Below are 17382 nucleotides of genomic sequence, written 5' to 3'. Positions count from 1 at the left end.
CCTTCCCAGCTCCCCCACCAGACCATTAACAGCATCATTTGAGAGTTCTGGTCATACCAGAGAGGGACAAATCACAGCAATGTGCTAGGGCTTGGCCTATGATTACAGGGCCCTATTCAACATCATCCAGCACCTTCAAAGGGAAAAAAAAGTGTCTCTGGATCTGATGCCAAAGCAACCAACAATGCAGCTACTCTAACTCGAAGTACAGCAGCTACACCAACCCTAGTGACAAGTACAGCAGCTACTCAAACTCTGACTGCAACTGATAACGCAGCTACTCCAACTCCAAGCACAGCAGCTACACCAACCCCAGTGACAAGTAAAGTAGCTACTCAGATCCCAACAGCAACAGACAGCGCAGCTACTCCAGCTCCAAGCACAGCAGCTACATCAACCCCAGTGGCAAGTACAGCAGGTACCCAAACCCCAACAGATACTGCAGCCACTCCGACCACAGTGATAATCACTGCAGCTAAACCAGAGGACCAATTCATGCCAATATCGGTTGCCCTTGTATGCAAGGGGAAAAGCAAGAAAAGAGGAAAGAAAGATGAAGAAGCAAGTGAAGAAACAATGTACTCACCACTGACAGCATCTGACCAGGAGTTACTAGTATGTGATTCAGAGGAAGAAGAAGAAGAAAAGGTGACTTCTTGACACCAGACATCAACCGAGCTATGGAATATGCGAGATTTTACCTGTCAACCAGGGGAGCACATCATCACCTGGTTGCTCCAATGCTGGGAGAATGGGACTGAGGGTCATGAACTAGAAGGTAGAGAAGCCAAGCAGCTGTGATCACTTGATAGGGAAGAGGGAATTGAAAAAGCAATTGCAAAAGAGAAACAGTCCCTCAGCCTTTGGAGGTGGCTCTTGGCAGCTGTGAAAGAAAGGCTTCTATACAAGGAACATGTTATGAGTTTTTTGTCCAAGTGGACTACTCCAGAGAAAGGCATCCAGTCTGAGGAAATCAGCCATCGTAGAGATGATCTATTGCAAGCCAGATGCCAGGAAAGGACCCATAGATCCAGATGAAATCGAATGTACATGACCCATGTGGCGGAAATTTACATGGAGTGCACCATCATCATATGCCCGCTCTGGCATCAATAACCTGGCATGACATAGTACCACCAAGAGTGGATGAAATGATTCATAAACTCCAAGAGTTTGAAGACAATCTCACCCCTTCCATCATTTCAGCTGTGGAAAAACTGTCTCAGGAGTTCAAACAATTGAGAGATGATCCATCTGATCTATCCAGTTCCCCACGTGTACCAACCCACGTCTCAGCTATTAACAAAAGGTGTCCTACTGCTCAGGAGAGAAGGTATAGAAGGTATACGCCACAGCCCACCCTATGGTTTTACCTGTGAGATTACAGAGAAGACATGAGGATGTGGGATGGAAAACCTACCTCAGCTCTGGAGGAATGGGTGCATGAATTGAAGAGGAGAGCAAAGGTCAAGGATGATCATCCCATGAAAGCTGCGGCTTCAGTCTCTGGTGAACAGGTTCCCAGATGGAGTGGAAGAGCTGATTTTATTCCAGCTCCTGTGATAAAGAAAACTAATCCCTTTATACATAGTGATGACTATTAGAGGGGCCCTGTCTCCGGCCGGGTGGAGGGAAGGGACAATCGGATTTACTGGACTGTGTGGATCAGATGGCCTGGCACATCAGTCCCACAGAAGTATAAGGCTCTAGTAGATACCAGTGCACAGTGTACCCTGATGCCATCAAGCTGTCAAGGAGTGGAACCCATTTATGTTTCTGGAGTGACAGGAGGATCCCAGGAGTTGACTGTACTGGAGGCTGAAATCAGCCTGACTGGGAGGAATTGGCAAAAGCACCCCACTGTGACTGGTCTAGAGGCTCCATGGCATAGACCCCCTCAGGAGAGGGTACTTCAAAGACCCAAAAGGGTACCAATGGGCTTTTGGTATTGCTGCTTTGGAGACAGAGGAAATTGAGCAGCTGTCCATCTTGCCTGGTCTCTCAGAGGATACTTCTGCTGTGGGGTTGCTGAAGGTCGAAGAACAAGTGCCAATCTCTACCACAACAGTGCACCAGTGGCAATATCGCACCGAGACACCCTGATTCCATCCATAGGCTGATCCATAGACTGGAGAGCCAAGGAGTGGTCAGTAGGACCCACTCACCCTTTAGTAGCCCCATATGGCCAGTGTGAAAGTCCAAAGGAGAGTGAAGATCAACAGTAGACTATTGTGGCCTGAATGAAGTCACACCACCATTGAGTGCTGCCGTACCGGCCATGCTGGAACTTCAGTATGAACTTCAGTATGAGTCAAAGGCAGCCAAGTGGTATGCCACCATTGATATTGCCAATGCATTTTTCTCAATTCCTTTGGCAGCAGAGTGCAGGCCACAGCTCACTTTTACTTGGAGGGGTGTCCAGTACACTTGGAACTGATTGCCCCACAGGTGGAAATACAGCCCTACCATTTGCCATGGACTGATCCAGACTGCACTGGAACAGGGGCAAGCTCCAGAACACTTGCAATACATTGATGACATTATTGTGTGGGGTGATACAGCAGCAGAAGTTTTTGAGAAAGGGAGGAAAATAATCCAAATCTTGCTGAAAGCCGGTTTTGCCATAAAACAGAGTAAGGTCAAGGGACCTGCACAGGAGATTCAATTTTGGAGAATAAAATGGCAAGATGGGACGTCACCAGATCCCTACAGATGTGATCAACAAGATAGCACCTATGACTCCACCAACTAATAAGAAAGAAACACAAGGTTTATTGGGTGTTGTGGGGTTCTGGAGAATGCACATCCCAAATTACAGTTTGATTGTAAGCCCTCTGTATCATGTGACCCAGAAGAAGAATGATTTTAAATGGGGCCCTGAGCAACAACAAGCCTTTGAGCAAATTAAATGAGACTTAGATTGGCAACGTGAGGGTGAATTATTTTTGGCTCAGTGGGCCCATGACACTTCAGGCCATCAGGGCAGAGATGCAACGTAAAGATGGGCTTGTGATCGAAGGGTGGTCTTAACAATGGACACTACTGCCCAGGTTATTCATGAGTGTAAAAAGTGCTGTAATTAAGCAAGCTAAAGGGTTAAAGCCTCTTTGGTATGGAGGATGATGGCTGAAGTGCAAATATGGGGAGGCTGGGCAGACTCATTATATCACACTCCCACAAGCCCCCCAAGGTAAGTGCCATGTGCTTACCATGGTGGAAGCACCCACTGGATGGCTGGAAACATACACTGTGCCCCACGCCACTGCCCAGAACACTATCCTAGGGCTTGAGAAACAGATTTTGTGGCGACACGGCACCCCAGAGAGAGCTAACTCAGACAATGGGACCCATTTCCAGAGCAACCTTATAGACACTTGGGCAAAGAGCATGGCATTGAGTGGGTATATCACATCCCCTACCATGCATCAGCCTCTGGGAAAATCAAACGGTACAATGGGCTGTTAAAAACTACATGGAGAGCAATGGGTGGTGGGACTTTCAAACACTGGGATACACATTTACGAAAAGCCACCTGGTTGGTCAACACCAGAGGATCTGCCAGCAGTAAGTCAGAACTTTTAAATACTGTAAAAGGGGATAAAGTTGCTGTGGTGCTCATAAAGAATTTTCTGGGGAAGACAGCCTGGGTTATTCCTGCTTCAGGTAAAGGCAAACCCACTTGTGAGATTCCTTTTGCTCAGGGACCTGGATATACTTGGTGGATAATGCAGGAAGATTGGGAAGTCTGATGTATACTTCAAGGGGATTTGATTTTAGGGAAAAACAGCCGATGAACTTAACTGCATGCTGTTGGCTGCTATGCAGCACTTTTATAGCCCACCAATTAGATGTCTTCAACTGGCTCTGACTTTCCCCTGACCATCATCCCAACAAAAAATGAACTTTGATGAAACCAGATGAGTTCTGCAGTACCATCAGCAGGCAATGATCCAACACTGCACACACCCTCTCCTGCTCTGAAAGGCTGTTACAAGAGATGGAGCCAAATCATGGATGGGATGTACTCAGCAGCTTTATAGGGATTGGTCCATGCACTAAGGAATGTTCTCTCTCTCTCTCTGTGTGTGGATGTGTATATATATATATGTATGTGTGTGTATATATATATATATATGAGACAAGAATGATGATATATTGAAAATGTGGGATTTGAGAATGACGTGAATGGTATGGAATACGGGGTGGATACTGTCCTGGGTTCAGCAGTAGCAGTCATTTTTCTCCTTCTTAGTAGCTGGTGCAGTGCTGTGTTTTTGACTGTCAGCCTGGGAACAGCGCTGATAACACCGATGTTTATAGTTGTTGCTCAGTAATGTTTATTCTGACCAAGGACTTTCTCAGTCTCATGCTCTGCCAGGGAGGAGGGGAAGCCGGGAGGAAGCAGAGACAGGACACCTGACCCAAACTAGCTAAAGAGGTATTCCATACCATGCCCACTATAGAAACTGGGGGCAGTTACCCAGAAGGCTAGATCACTGCTTGGGTCGGGCTGGGTATCAGTCGGTGCGTGGTGAGCAGTTGTATTCTCTTCCCTTGTTATTTCCCTTATCATTATTATTATTGGTGGCAGCAGCAGTGGTTTGTGTTATACCTTAGTTACTGGGCTGTTCCTATCTCAATCTGTGGGAGTTACATTCTTTCAATTCTCCTCCCCATCCCTCCAGGAGTGGGGGAGGAAGGGGAGAAGTGAGTGAACGGCTGCGCGGTACTGAGTTACCATCTGGGCTTAAACCACGACACCTGATTCTGAAAATGCAGCACTACAGCAGGTTGTCTTGTGCATACCAATAACACCTGTGGATGTTTCCAGTAATGGGTTTGAAATAGCTTTCTTCATTACCTGAACAGCTCTGAGGATAGTCAAAGTGTGTTATTCTGATTAATTATTCAAGCTATTCCTTGTCAAAGTTCTAGTACATTCTTCATGCAATTTTTTTAATTACTCATCTGCCAGCTCTATCTATTTTGATTTCCTTAAGAACTGAGAGAGAGAAGCTTTGTACAAATATCAGTGGTCATCATAACCATTCAGTTTATAGCCAGTCAGCTCCTGTGAAAACTGCAGATTAAAGACAATCTGTTCCTGCATAGCTGGAACAGCAGGAATTCACTCAATAGGTGGTTGAACAGCTCTGAGCAATACTAAACTATAATGAATTTGTTTTGCTGAAGAAAGGTGAAGGCTCAGGGCTACGTCTACACAGGTCCCATGGAGTAGAAACTTATGGGGATACTGTAAGCTACCCAGAGACATAGAATGGGATTTCTCTGGGTGTGTATGTGTGTTTCCTTCTTTACTACTCTCTATCACAAAAAGCAGTTATAGTTGCATCCTTTTACATGATTTTTATATGATTTACCCAACTGGCCATATAAGAGGAAATAACAATGCAGTTTTTAAATGAGACACGTTTGAACTTTCTGTGCACACTACATTCGACTTCATATTTTCTTTACAATGGTATGAACTGTACACAATTTTTAAAATGCCACTTTCATTTTAATTTATTTTTTCTTCCCTGTTCTTGTGGTTGTTATTGGTTGGTTAGGCAAGTGCATTTCCAGCACTATAAAACTGAGTTAAAAGAAAAACTTCTCCCTTTGGAAACACAGGAAACAAGACTATCTCTCCTGCAAAGCTTGGGGCAACAGCAGAAGAAAGCTGGGCCCTTGCCCCTGTGGCCTAGAGGCACCCTGGCCTCACTGTTAGGTGAGGTGGGAACAACAGCTCTGCTCCCACCCTATGCAGACAGAACAGTGGGAAAAGAGGCTCCCAGAACCCAGCAGTGTCCCCTAATTCCAAATGAAGAGGAGTAAATGCTCCCCCTAAAGGGAGCCCATTGGTTCAAAAGGTCATTTGGACATATTTTCAAGAACTTCTTCAAAGTTAAAATGAACAGGATAAGATTTTGTCTTATTGCACAATTCCTAGCAGCCTTATAACAAGACTCTTAGAAACTGTCCATGATAATGTCCTAGACAGTCGACGAGTTAATTAAACTTTGCTCTGGATCCTCACTTAACTGAGAAATAAGCTGCTATATTTTTCTAATTAAACGTAATTTTCCCATTTTACTTACGTAAACCACATAATCGTGTGTAAAGCAGCTGAGACAGTGTTTCCTTAACTTACAATATTAAAATTTCAAGTATAATAATGCTTTAACTTAGTAAGACTAAATCCCAATCCAGACATAGATTTATGCTAATAATTAGAAATTCCAGGCATCTAATATTTAACATTAGGCGTCCAGTACAGCAAAAGTGTTAATATTTTGGCAATGCTTAGAAGATAAGTTCTATGATATTCTTCCCTAAATATTTTAATATTATATAGTATTTTTTCTTACCATTAAAATCTCACAGAAGATAAACAATTTTTGTGATTTTATATTGTGCCTGTATATGATGCTAGCTTTACTCACCCAATTCAACTTATGTAATGCTTTATTTCATAGCTATGGCTGTAAGATAGTCTCACTTTTTTTTTTTCCTGTTGGTTTTATTCCAATTAATTATTTTGTACTTCAGTACAGTGAAAAAGAAAGCTGCCTCCAAAAAGCAGTCATTACAAACAGATTATGGGGCATTAATGCAGAAGTTCTTTATAATCAGGGTGCATTCAGTGCTAATCAAGAAGAGATGTGTGGAAGGAGAATTTTTAATTCCTTATTGCCACTGGACTTCCATTTCTTTTTTACTTTGGTATAAATGGTAAGTTGTTGGCTTTACCATTAGGATAAAGAGAATCAATGGTGCAAATGAACAGAGATAAATCAGTTGTCTGTAAAACTGGTACTTTGGAGAATAAACCCAATACATTTAGTAGATCCGGAGATTTCGGAGCTCTCCATTAGGCAGCTTCCACTAATTGTCACCATTTTAAAACTGAGCAGAAGTTCGACAGAAAATAGATAATAAAGTTTTTAGTGGGCTGCTGTATTTTTGCACTGGTGATCTCCGGCTGGGAAAGGAACTGGAGGAAGAACAGAAAAGCATCAAGAAGCATAGGTTCACAATGAATGAATGAAAGTGATTTATTGGTGTGTCCCTTCCCCACCTTCAAGCTGTGGCCTCAGTGCATATATGATATACCAACTTTTAGCAGAGTAATCCCACTCAGCTCCCATCAGAACTCGCAGTAGCACATGCAGAAACTGTGGCTTGAACTCTGCTGTCTGTGGGTAGTGCCTTCAGGGAACTGAGCACGAGGACAGAATGTTCTCTGCCACCTGTGTTGCTAAGCAGATGGGTTGCTTTATTTCCTAGCAGTTGGCACAAAGAATACTTGCAGTTCAGGGTAAGGCAGCACCCCTTTCAAGCTCAGCAATGCCTACAGTAATCCCCAGTTCCAGAAGAGGAAAGTAGGATCCACAATCAATAACACTAGAGATAGGTGTTATGGTAACCAACCCTAATCTTGTTAAAATGAACACTGAAATAAAACAAAATACATTAGATGGAAGTACTGTAATTGGAGATATAGTGAGCTATAGTAATTCAGGCAGCTGGTGAACCATGGTGTTTTTCAGTTCATTTCTGCACACAGTAGATAATTGCTTCATTTCCAAGCTTTGGTTAGAAAGGCACTGAGGGAATCGATAGGGAGTCTGGTCTGCTGATAAAGTGTGTTCACAGTGCACAATAACATTTTCATTGGGTGTCAAAATCCAGTGACTGAAAAGCTGAATAGGCATTGTGAAGGACAAAGGTAATATTATATTACCTACCTTTTTTGGCATGTTGCCATTATTTCATTTGTAGCTTTAAGGCTAATAGAAATATCTTTTGCATACTTAAATGCAGAACATGTTAAAATGCAGGCTAAATAGAGAGCTACTCTATGCTCATTAAATATAACTGGGGTTTTGAAACATTTATTGTGAAATGTGAGAGAAGATTATTAAAAGTACACATTTGTATGCTATGGGTAATTCACAATAATTATGTTCTTAATGGTCAGCTGAAATGTAGCTGGCATACAGAAGAAATTTTGTGCACATTTAAATTAAAGGTGTATTTAAAACGCCTATCAAAAATGACCCAATTTGAAATGTAGCTATATTTGTAAATAAATATTAAGGTTTGCCTGTTATCTAAGCTCAAGGAGATACTACCTGTTTCATAAATGCTTGTTTTAAACAAAAAAATGAGAGAAAAGGACTCGGCAGTATAAAAAAAAAAAAACACAGAGCAAACATTACTGTGTGACTTGGGTAATACCTTCTTAAGAGCTTAATTGATAGGATAAGGAGGTAATAGTTTTAAACTCAAAGAGGGTGATATTCAGGCTGGATGTGAGGAAAAAAACCTTTTACAGTGAGGGTGATAAAACAGTGACATAGGTTACCCAGAGAGGTGGTGGATGAACCATCTCTGGAGACATTCAAGGCCAGTATCGGTGTGCTTTGGGCAACCTGATCTGGTTGAAGACATCCCTGCTCATTGCAGGGGGGTTGGACTAGGTGACACCTGAAGGTCCCTTCCAACCCAAACTATTCTATGGTTCTAATATTCACTCCTTTGTGAAAATGCTGTCTTCTGTCATGCCTGGACAACTATACTTAATGGTACAGAGAAGCAGTTTTGTTCCCTTGTTAGTTTTTTCTGATCCATGTTGCCAGCATCCAGGCAAACTACTTAATTAGGGTGACCTCGGGACTTTGGACACTATCATCTAATAGTTTGGGATTTGACAGGTCACTGGGATCTCTCATTCATGTCTGGTCTGAGAGTGCCAGTTGCTCCAGGGGCCACGAAGACAGTGACATAGAAATTGTCTTGGTAACTGCCTTTACTCAGGGAGATGGATAAAGTGCTCATTTTGACTCTGATGGTTTTACTCATGGGATAACAGCTAACTGCTCAAAATCTACTGAACCTGAATTTGAGGTGTCAGAATCTGTTTCCTAATGAGTGAAATTTTAAGTAGTTGGTATTTTCTTTTATGTTTTAGTACCTTCTAAGTCAAGATAGCTCTGTAATGATATGTAGAAATGTTCAATTCTAAAAGATCTGAACCCAAAACTGATTTACTGAGCTATCCATTTTCCCAGCTCTGATTAAGGGAATGCATTCAATTGCGTAAGTATATTATTAATGCTCATCTGTAGTGTAGTAGAATTAAAATTGTAATGCCTCCCAATCACAGTCTAAACTGTGTAGTAATCAAGCATAAATTTAGTAAGTTCATTTTTCCATTATGCTGTTTTCAACACAAAGTTACCATATTAGCATATGGTACCATAACATTGCAGTTCAAACCAAATGTGTGTTGGGCATAGGAAGCATGAAAGACAGCTTGCATTAAGTACAAATGGAGGTCATCTTTGAGATGCTGTGGTCTATGCTTGGAACTGCACTTAAGTTTAATCACTTTTAAAATGGAAGATAACAAGATGTGATTGAAAATCCCCTAACATTTACTGAAATGAACAGTAAAAATGGTGTATTTAAAAAGCTCACTGTTTTAAACTTTTAACTAGATGATCTTAAGGTCCTTTCCAACCCTAACTCTTCTATGATTCTATGATTCTAAATGACGCCTCCCACTTCAGCCTTGCCACAATAGACCACGTCGAAACAGGACTAACATTATACCACTGTACTGACTTCAAAATTGTAATAGAGTCCAGGAGTCTAATTCTTCCCAATTCATGCTATCCTTTTGTATTGTTGTATTTAAATATCAAATTAGAGAGGAGGGAGGAAGTGAGTTCTGTTTTTTTCCTCTGGGTTTCTGTAAGGCAAAGAAGAATTCTTCATGAAATGATGCACTGTAAATAGTAAAAAGGCGTAAAAGCTTTATCTTTGAAAAAAAAAACAGTGTGCTTTTCACTGTGCGAAGGTCTAACAGTAATTATTTATCGTTACAGAACTTTATTTTTATTTTTTTTTACTTTTTCTTCACTCATTTAGATAAAAATAGAACACGGTAAAAATAATCTATCCTCTGCCATTCATGCTTTTATGATATGCGTTGTATTGTTAATTTTACCTACTGTGAAATTCTTGGTTTTAGCTAAGATTAACTAGGCTTCGAAGAACTTTCAAGGCTAATAATATGAACTGTCCTCATGTAAGCAATCTGCTCAGTTGTGGGAGATTTTTCTTTAGAATTTTGTGGTAATATAGAACTGTGTTTCTCTCAGTAGCCTACACTCACATTATGCCATCTCTTGAGAATCTTTTCCATGGTGGTAACCATGCACAAAGGAGAGGTATGGTCACAATCCAGAAGATACACCTGTATATGAGGCAAGAAATACTACCCTCTAATAGAATCTTTGGCTAAAATCCAGTACAAAACTGATTCCAATGTTTTGGGGTTTTTTTCTTAAGAAAAATATTTTCTTACAGAAAAAAAATAAATTGTTTTGTACTAAATGGACTACATTTCACTCTACTGAAAAACCAAACCAAAACCCCTACTCTGTTTTTACTTCTGCTAGTAGACAGTGTCTTTTCCCTTGGAGTTTGCTCTCTATGTCGCTTGCTAATATTGGCTTATAAACAACAAATACAGGCAGGTGCTACACCATCAAATGCTAAGTGAAGACATGCAAAATTTCATAACTAATGGCACCGTATATTGAAAATAATAAGTTAGGGAAGGTAAATTTATATTTTATGACTTTGCAAAAGCAGACTTTGGCTTAATAAACACTAATGAGTACTTATGAGCTCATTTATTGTTGAGTATTTGTACAGCCATGAATATGCATCATGAACTACACAGGAGATCTCGTGGGTATTTTATTGGAAAATTGTAGCTGAATGTGGAAAAAAATCTCAAAAATGAAATAATTAATTTTTTAGCTTTTTTTAAATCAAACCGACAGTCATGTTCCACATTTTCATTAGCACAAGGTGAAACAGTTCAGGCAAAACAAAAACTGTTTGCAGAGTTTTTTTATTCCATCCTCTGAAATTAACTTTTTAAGATCTTAAAGTTACTGTTTGGGTTTCTCGGTTTGTTTGGTTGGTTTTTTCCTAGAGGGAGCAGGCAGGAGTGTCCTTCTGCTTCTGAGATGCTATGGCAGTTGTTCCTCACTCTGTAAGCCTTAATTGTGATAGCAGGATTTCTTCCCACTCTGTGGTCATTGGAGCATCTTGCCTGAACCCTCTCTAGAACTTGTAACTATGAATCTATTACGCCTCATCTGACCTTTTTCTTCTAATCCTTATATGTCAGATGACTGGAGTAGTCTTTCTGCGCTTGAAGACGTTGTCCTGTTGAGGACAAGATAGCCTTCACCAATTATATCACCTGGAGTGTTTCCATGCAGCACAATCAGTGACACAACCATTCCTGGACCACAGCATGATGGCTACTTGGTTCTACCATGCCACGTGCACTTTGATTTATCATAGAAGTGATTTTTGCTCTGCTCTTTCATGTCAGTATCATTCTGTTCCTCCTGTGCAAGCTTAGACTTCAAGGGACAGTCAGCAAAGGAGGAAACAACACCAGCTGAAGCCCAGAGCAGTGTGCTTTACTCTGCTGTGTTATTGGTGAGTGTATTAAAGACTGGAGGATATGTTCACTGAATTATGAACCAGGAGCCCAAGACTGCTGGAAAGGCATGAGCTAAAAGTAGCTAAAGTGCCACTTTTTATTTTACACTAGCAGCTCCTAGGAATTAAATTGTAGAGAAAAAGATAGGGGAAGCAATATAAATGGGCTCTTCCCATTTGCTCTATGAGTAACCATGAATTCGCTTAGGAGAATTTATCCTGTGATCAAGTGGAATTTATCTAGCCAACTGCAACTGGAAATAAGCAGCTGTATAAGTAACAGTGAAAAGTAGGACACGATGGTTGTCATTGATTCTTATTGTGAGGACTGGATGTCACATTTAGCCAGCCATAAGTATCGGTATATCTCAGAGTTGTCAAATAATTATGAAAGTATTAAGACAACATAAAAGTTACTTTAGCAAGACAGATTATGGAAATGATGGCTAAAAGGGGAGGGGTGAGTTTGGTTGGTTGGTTGGTTTGTTATATTTTTTACTTCTTTTCTGTAGGGGAAAATCTGGCAGGTAGGAATAAGTCAAGTCCAGAAAACGTGAGAGTTTAGGGCTTTTTTACATCTTTAATTTTGGTTTCTCAAAAAGTATCTGTTTACTTGAAACTACTTTTACCCTACTGCGACAAGTTACAGGCAGAGTAATTTTTGCTAAGTTTCTATGAACTCCATATAACACTGAGAAACTTCTGGCTCAGCTTCTCAGGAGGTCTGAAAAACACTCTTCTGACTTCAAATAACAGGATCCAGTATCATTTACATCAGTGAAAATAGGCTGATTTATGTCATTCAAAAAACCTGTGATCCTGAAATAGAGATCAAATAGGAGTGTGATATATAACTGATAACTGGAGCTATGTGAAATCCTCAGTACAAGGTTGTGGCTGTGGACTGTGAATTGTTTTAGCTTTCCTAGTTAGATAAAATGTGGGGTTTTTTAAAGACTTCTGAAGAAGTGACTTCTGAAGAAGCAAACGACGGATGTAGTTTAATGTTTGGATTTTGACCTACTGTGTCAGAGACTACCAAGAAAGGCTTCTGTCTAGATTCAGCCGTGAGTAATGACTAAGAAAAATGATGACGGATTGTAGGACCACTCTCAACAAAGACTGCAGTTAAGGTACTGTCTCAGACTCAAAAGCCTGATTACCTGTGCAAGAATTTATAAATTCAGGCAAGGTATCCTATCAGTTACTTCTCACTTCTTTTTGGTACACGATTTTGCATGTATTCTCACAGTTTCCTAATGTTATCTGGCCATGTTGTGGTACGTTTTCAAACTCAGCTTGATAAGGTACTTATGCTTCTTTATTAATCATTTAAGCAAAAAACTGCCAACCCCTAAGTGTAAGAAGTAGCGAGAGAATTGGAATTTGTTAAATTCTTTGCTCCTACCTTTGTGTTTTTTATTACAAGATAACTATTTTTCTTGTATGCATAGGAAAATTGTTTGAAAATTGAATTTGTAGATGCTTACAAATATTCATGTGAACTCCGATGTATGGGTGTACACATTGGCTTTGTTACGGGCATATATAAACCTTAATTCACACTTCAGTCCAGATGGGCACTGACAAAACCTGACTGGTCAGACTGAGAAACTAGCACTGCAGGTGCAATACATATAATACATAATACATATTTAGGCACAAGAGTGAGTACTAGATAGGTTTGCTGCTCTAAGTCCCTTTGTCCCATGGCTTCCTCCTTGAATATGAAAACTGTAAAACCTATTACCAGAACAGAATGATTATATGATTTCAGGAAGAATTCATGACAGAACAGGGGTAATGGGCTCAGACTTAAGCAGGGGAAGTTTACGTTAGATATAAGGAGGAAGTTCTTTACTGTGACAGTGGTGAGGCACTGGAATGGGTTACCCAAGGAAGTCATGAATGCTCCATTCCTGGCAGTGTTCAAGGCCGGGTTGGACAGAGCCTTGGGTGACAGGGTTTAGTGCAGTGTGTCCCTGGCCACGGCAGGGGGGTTGGAACTGGATGATCTTAAGGTCCTTTCCAACCCAAATCATTCTATGATTCTGTGATTCTATGAATAGGTGGATAAAACATACGTGTTCCAACTACAAGTAAGGAACCTGGTTTCCAGAGAAATAAACCATAGGTTCTCCTGTGATATGGTGTCTGCATAGGATGCACATGTTTTAAGCTTAATAAAGCAGGACCAGTTAGGAGGTTAGGCTGTTTAGTGTTTAAGCACCCTGTAGAGGTTAACAACTGTGCTTGAAAGAAATCTTGTGAAAGTTATTATTTGTCATTCGCTACCTTCTCACTGTTTCTTGCTTCCCCACCCACCCCCCAAATACTTGCTAATTTAGAGAAATTTCAGTTCTGCCTAGTGTCCTTCCTTCCTTCCTTCCTTCTCAATTTTCAGCTGTTTTCTTTATGGCCTCAAGTTTATTTTAGCAGTGTAATCTGTTAAACAGACTATACATATTTACAAAGTCATTGTCTTAACTTGAAAAGATTTGACAAGAGATTAAAAGTCTTCAGGATCATTCAATTTTCACACTTTCTAAAAAATAAGAGCAATTAGTGAAGAAAGTGAGTTTTAAATATTCACTTCTGATTCTGGTGGTTATGTATTTTTTCAGTCAAACATGATAGTCTTCAAATTGCTGCTAAAATGCTGCGTGGAAGCAGAGTATGTGTGTAAAGGTCATAGAAAGCCTTAGGATGGATCAGGTAAACAGTCAAACAGCTAGGAGACAAGCCTGCAGGAATTGGGTAGCCTAAATTGAAGGACTCAAAAAGCTGTTTATTATCTACTTTTCATTGTTTAAACCAAGGAGTGGTCTTCTCAAGCAGATCCTGTGTTGCTTCAGGGTTTCACCAGATCTATAACAATGTCAAGCACATTTTAATGTTCTAGGTTAACTGCTCTGCTCATGCAGCCCTCCTGCTGGGAGCAGTCCTTGTTCAGATGTGCTTCTAAAATTACTGTATGTGAGGAAAGCTCACAGGTCTCATGGGATCTCAGTGCAGATTTTTTAACATTGTATTTCCTCACTTTATTGATGGGCTTCATTCCAGCAATAATTCTAATTTGTTTTTACAAATAATAACTGAATTTCTCTTTTTCCTTTTACTGTAAATACCAGGGACTTGTCTGTATACAAGTAGATGGTTTTATTTGACACATGTTGCTAAAACTGAAGATTAAAATGAATTTCTTTTTTTATCTTTTTTCATAGGGAAAGATATTTAGGGATAAATTTTGGGCAGCTCCAGGATAAAACGAGCTGTGAATCTTTTCACTTCTCACTCCTTTTGAAAAGGCATTCATAAGAATCTTACTGGTAATCTCACTGATATCTATATCTGTCCTGTTCTTTCATAGGTGCTAATTACAGAAGCGATGGAAAAGAAATAGTAGAAACAGATGAACAGGCTTCAACTTGGATGGAACTGCTGGCAAAAGCAGCAAGACAATTTGCAGTATATGAAGAGAGAGGTACATCTACTTAATGACAGACAGAATTATGCAAAGCCAGGTAAGTGAAGATGAGCACAAAAAAAAAGAAGCTAATAATGAATTGACAAAGATTCACTTCGTCCTTTGGGGTTTGCTCCTTTTCTCTAAGTACATTCTCTGTAGTCCTTTGTGCACAAGTCAGAGTGCAAATCCATGATATAATGAATAAGTCTATTTATATAGTGCCCACGGTGTGCTGGGGGCTATGTAGTTAGCCCAGCAAATATGGTATCTGTTTGCAGGCATGTAAAGCAAAACACTAGCCATGTGGGACACTACCTTTATTAATGTCTTTTAAGCAGCACATGTTTTTGTATTCATTTTCTGCCAAATCGCTTCAAGATTCCTCTTCCAGCAGCATGCATAACCAGGTACAGCCAACCATATAGACCTGTGCAGAATAATTTGATGGAGAATTTTAGCTCCTGGTTTGTGACCTACTTATACTTAAAATGAGATTCAAGATGAATGTGGTTTTTGCACATATACCTATGCCACTCTAAAATTTAACTTTGCTAAATGTTATGCAAATTCAGTGCATTTTGCCTTCACCGTCTGGAACAAAAGTGCTATGCCTTACTTTAAGCACACATTTTGCATAACAATATTAAGTTCTATATATTATTTTAAAATGCAAAATGTATAAATCTATGTAGCTGCAAGAGCATAAGCAGAACATATTACTCTGTTAAAAGGAAAGTACAGTGCCAGAAGCATAAAGCATCTGTATATTAATCAAGCCCACTGCTATCTTTGTTTCAGGAAAAAAAAGTTAACTTTAAGGGTTTTTTTACTTTAATTTATGAAGTATGAGGGAATATTAAGCAATAATGCTCTCTAGAAGACAGCATTTAATACATTAAGATATTCACATTTTTATCATACCAGACTCAAAGAAAAGCCATAAAATTTTAAAATTTATAATGTTGCAACAGAAATAAATTCCTAAGATTATAGTTTCACTTTTTCTGTCAGTCAAAGTAGCAGTTAACAGCTCAGCAATCAGGTCCTAGTTCTCAATTTGTCTCTCTTAAAAAATGAAAACCTCGAAGTTTTTTTAAATTAGCAGCAAAATTTCCATTAGTGTAAGGAAAGTTTCAGAAGGTGAGAGAGAGATGATGTCTAGGCACCTACTCCTTCTCATGGATCTAACCTGTGTCAGACTAGGCAGTGGCAGGTCTAGAGGTGGCTCCTAACTGGTGCTGAGGAAACCAGCAAGGAAGAGGAATTATTCTTTACCATCCCAAAAAGTAATCACATTTGTTGAAGAAGCCAGTGGGTGCTCTCATAGATGTGGGAGTGACAAGGGAAGCAGCTGGCTGCCCTTTATTTGTGGAAACTCTTTAGGAGAAATGAGAAAACATGGAGCTGCTGCAGAGAACACTGGAGATGGGATCTGAGAAATACACCATTTGTTGAAATTGCAGCCCCTTTCCCAGTGATATCTTTATGATATGATCAGTGCACATCTGCCTTTGTGTGACTCCTCCACTCTACAGGAGGATCATAACAGCATCCTGGGCAGAATGCTGGGCCTGCTGTGCAGATGTGCAAAGGAAGGGGGAGAGAGGTGTGCCAAACAGTTTACATTTGCTCAGTTAGAGATGAAGGCTCAAACCACGATTATTAACAGTGTGTGTGAATTTGCTAAAACCAAACCAAACTTGGTTTTTTTCCGCTTTTCTAAATTAATTCTTGGTTTCAGGAGAATGCAAACAAGCTACGAGCTGCAGAAGTAGTTGCTCCCACTATGTATGGCCCCACAGGACAGATAACTCTTGTAACTTCATATAATTATGAAGGTGTTATTTTACCATTTGCTAGATTGATTTTCAGCTATAATATATTGTTTGCACTGTCAGGCAAGTCCAGAGGAGGCTATGAAGATGAGGGCTGGAGCACCTTTCCTATGAAGACAGGCTGAGAGAGTTGGGCTTGTTCAGCCTGTAGAAGAGAAGGCTCCAGGAAGATCTGATAGCAACCATCCGGTACCTAAAAGGAGCCTACAAGGAAGCTGCCAAGGGAATTTTTACAAGGGTGACAGGACAAGAAGCAGTGGCTTTAAACTGACAGAGGGGAGTTTTAGATTAGATATTAGGAAGAAATTCTTCACTGTAAGAGTGGTGAGATATTGGCACAAGTTGCTCAGAGAAGTCCTGGCTGCCTTATCACTGGCAGTGTTCAAGGCCAGGTTGGATGGGGCTTTGAGCAATCTGGTCTAGTGGAAAGGGTCCCTGCTCATGGTAGGGCGATTGGAACTAGATGATCTTTTAGCTCCCTTTCAACTCAAACCATTCTGTGTTTCTGAGAAAATCACTGATTACTGTTGTTTCTACATG

At 40.2% G+C, this 17382-nt stretch overlaps 1 long non-coding RNA gene across 1 annotated transcript in view; it reads left to right on the top strand.

Annotated features, from left to right (window-relative positions):
• Positions 1 to 16927, top strand: part of LOC133224509 (uncharacterized) — a 175577-nt gene extending 158650 nt beyond the window's left edge. The window contains exons 3-4 of the long non-coding RNA XR_009728859.1: positions 14922 to 15062; positions 16749 to 16927. This is a non-coding gene — a long non-coding RNA (uncharacterized LOC133224509). The remainder of the gene's footprint in view (positions 1 to 14921; positions 15063 to 16748) is intronic.
• Positions 16928 to 17382: the final 455 nt, after the last annotated feature.

Source organism: Neopsephotus bourkii, unplaced genomic scaffold (assembly GCF_033783945.1).
Source record: "Neopsephotus bourkii isolate Nb327-2 ecotype Australia unplaced genomic scaffold, CSIRO-AGI_Nbou_v1 NB_1685, whole genome shotgun sequence".
NCBI classification, from domain to species: Eukaryota; Metazoa; Chordata; class Aves; order Psittaciformes; family Psittacidae; genus Neopsephotus; species Neopsephotus bourkii.
Note: the sequence above shows the minus strand (reverse complement) of the source record. Positions and strands in the feature narration are given on the sequence as shown.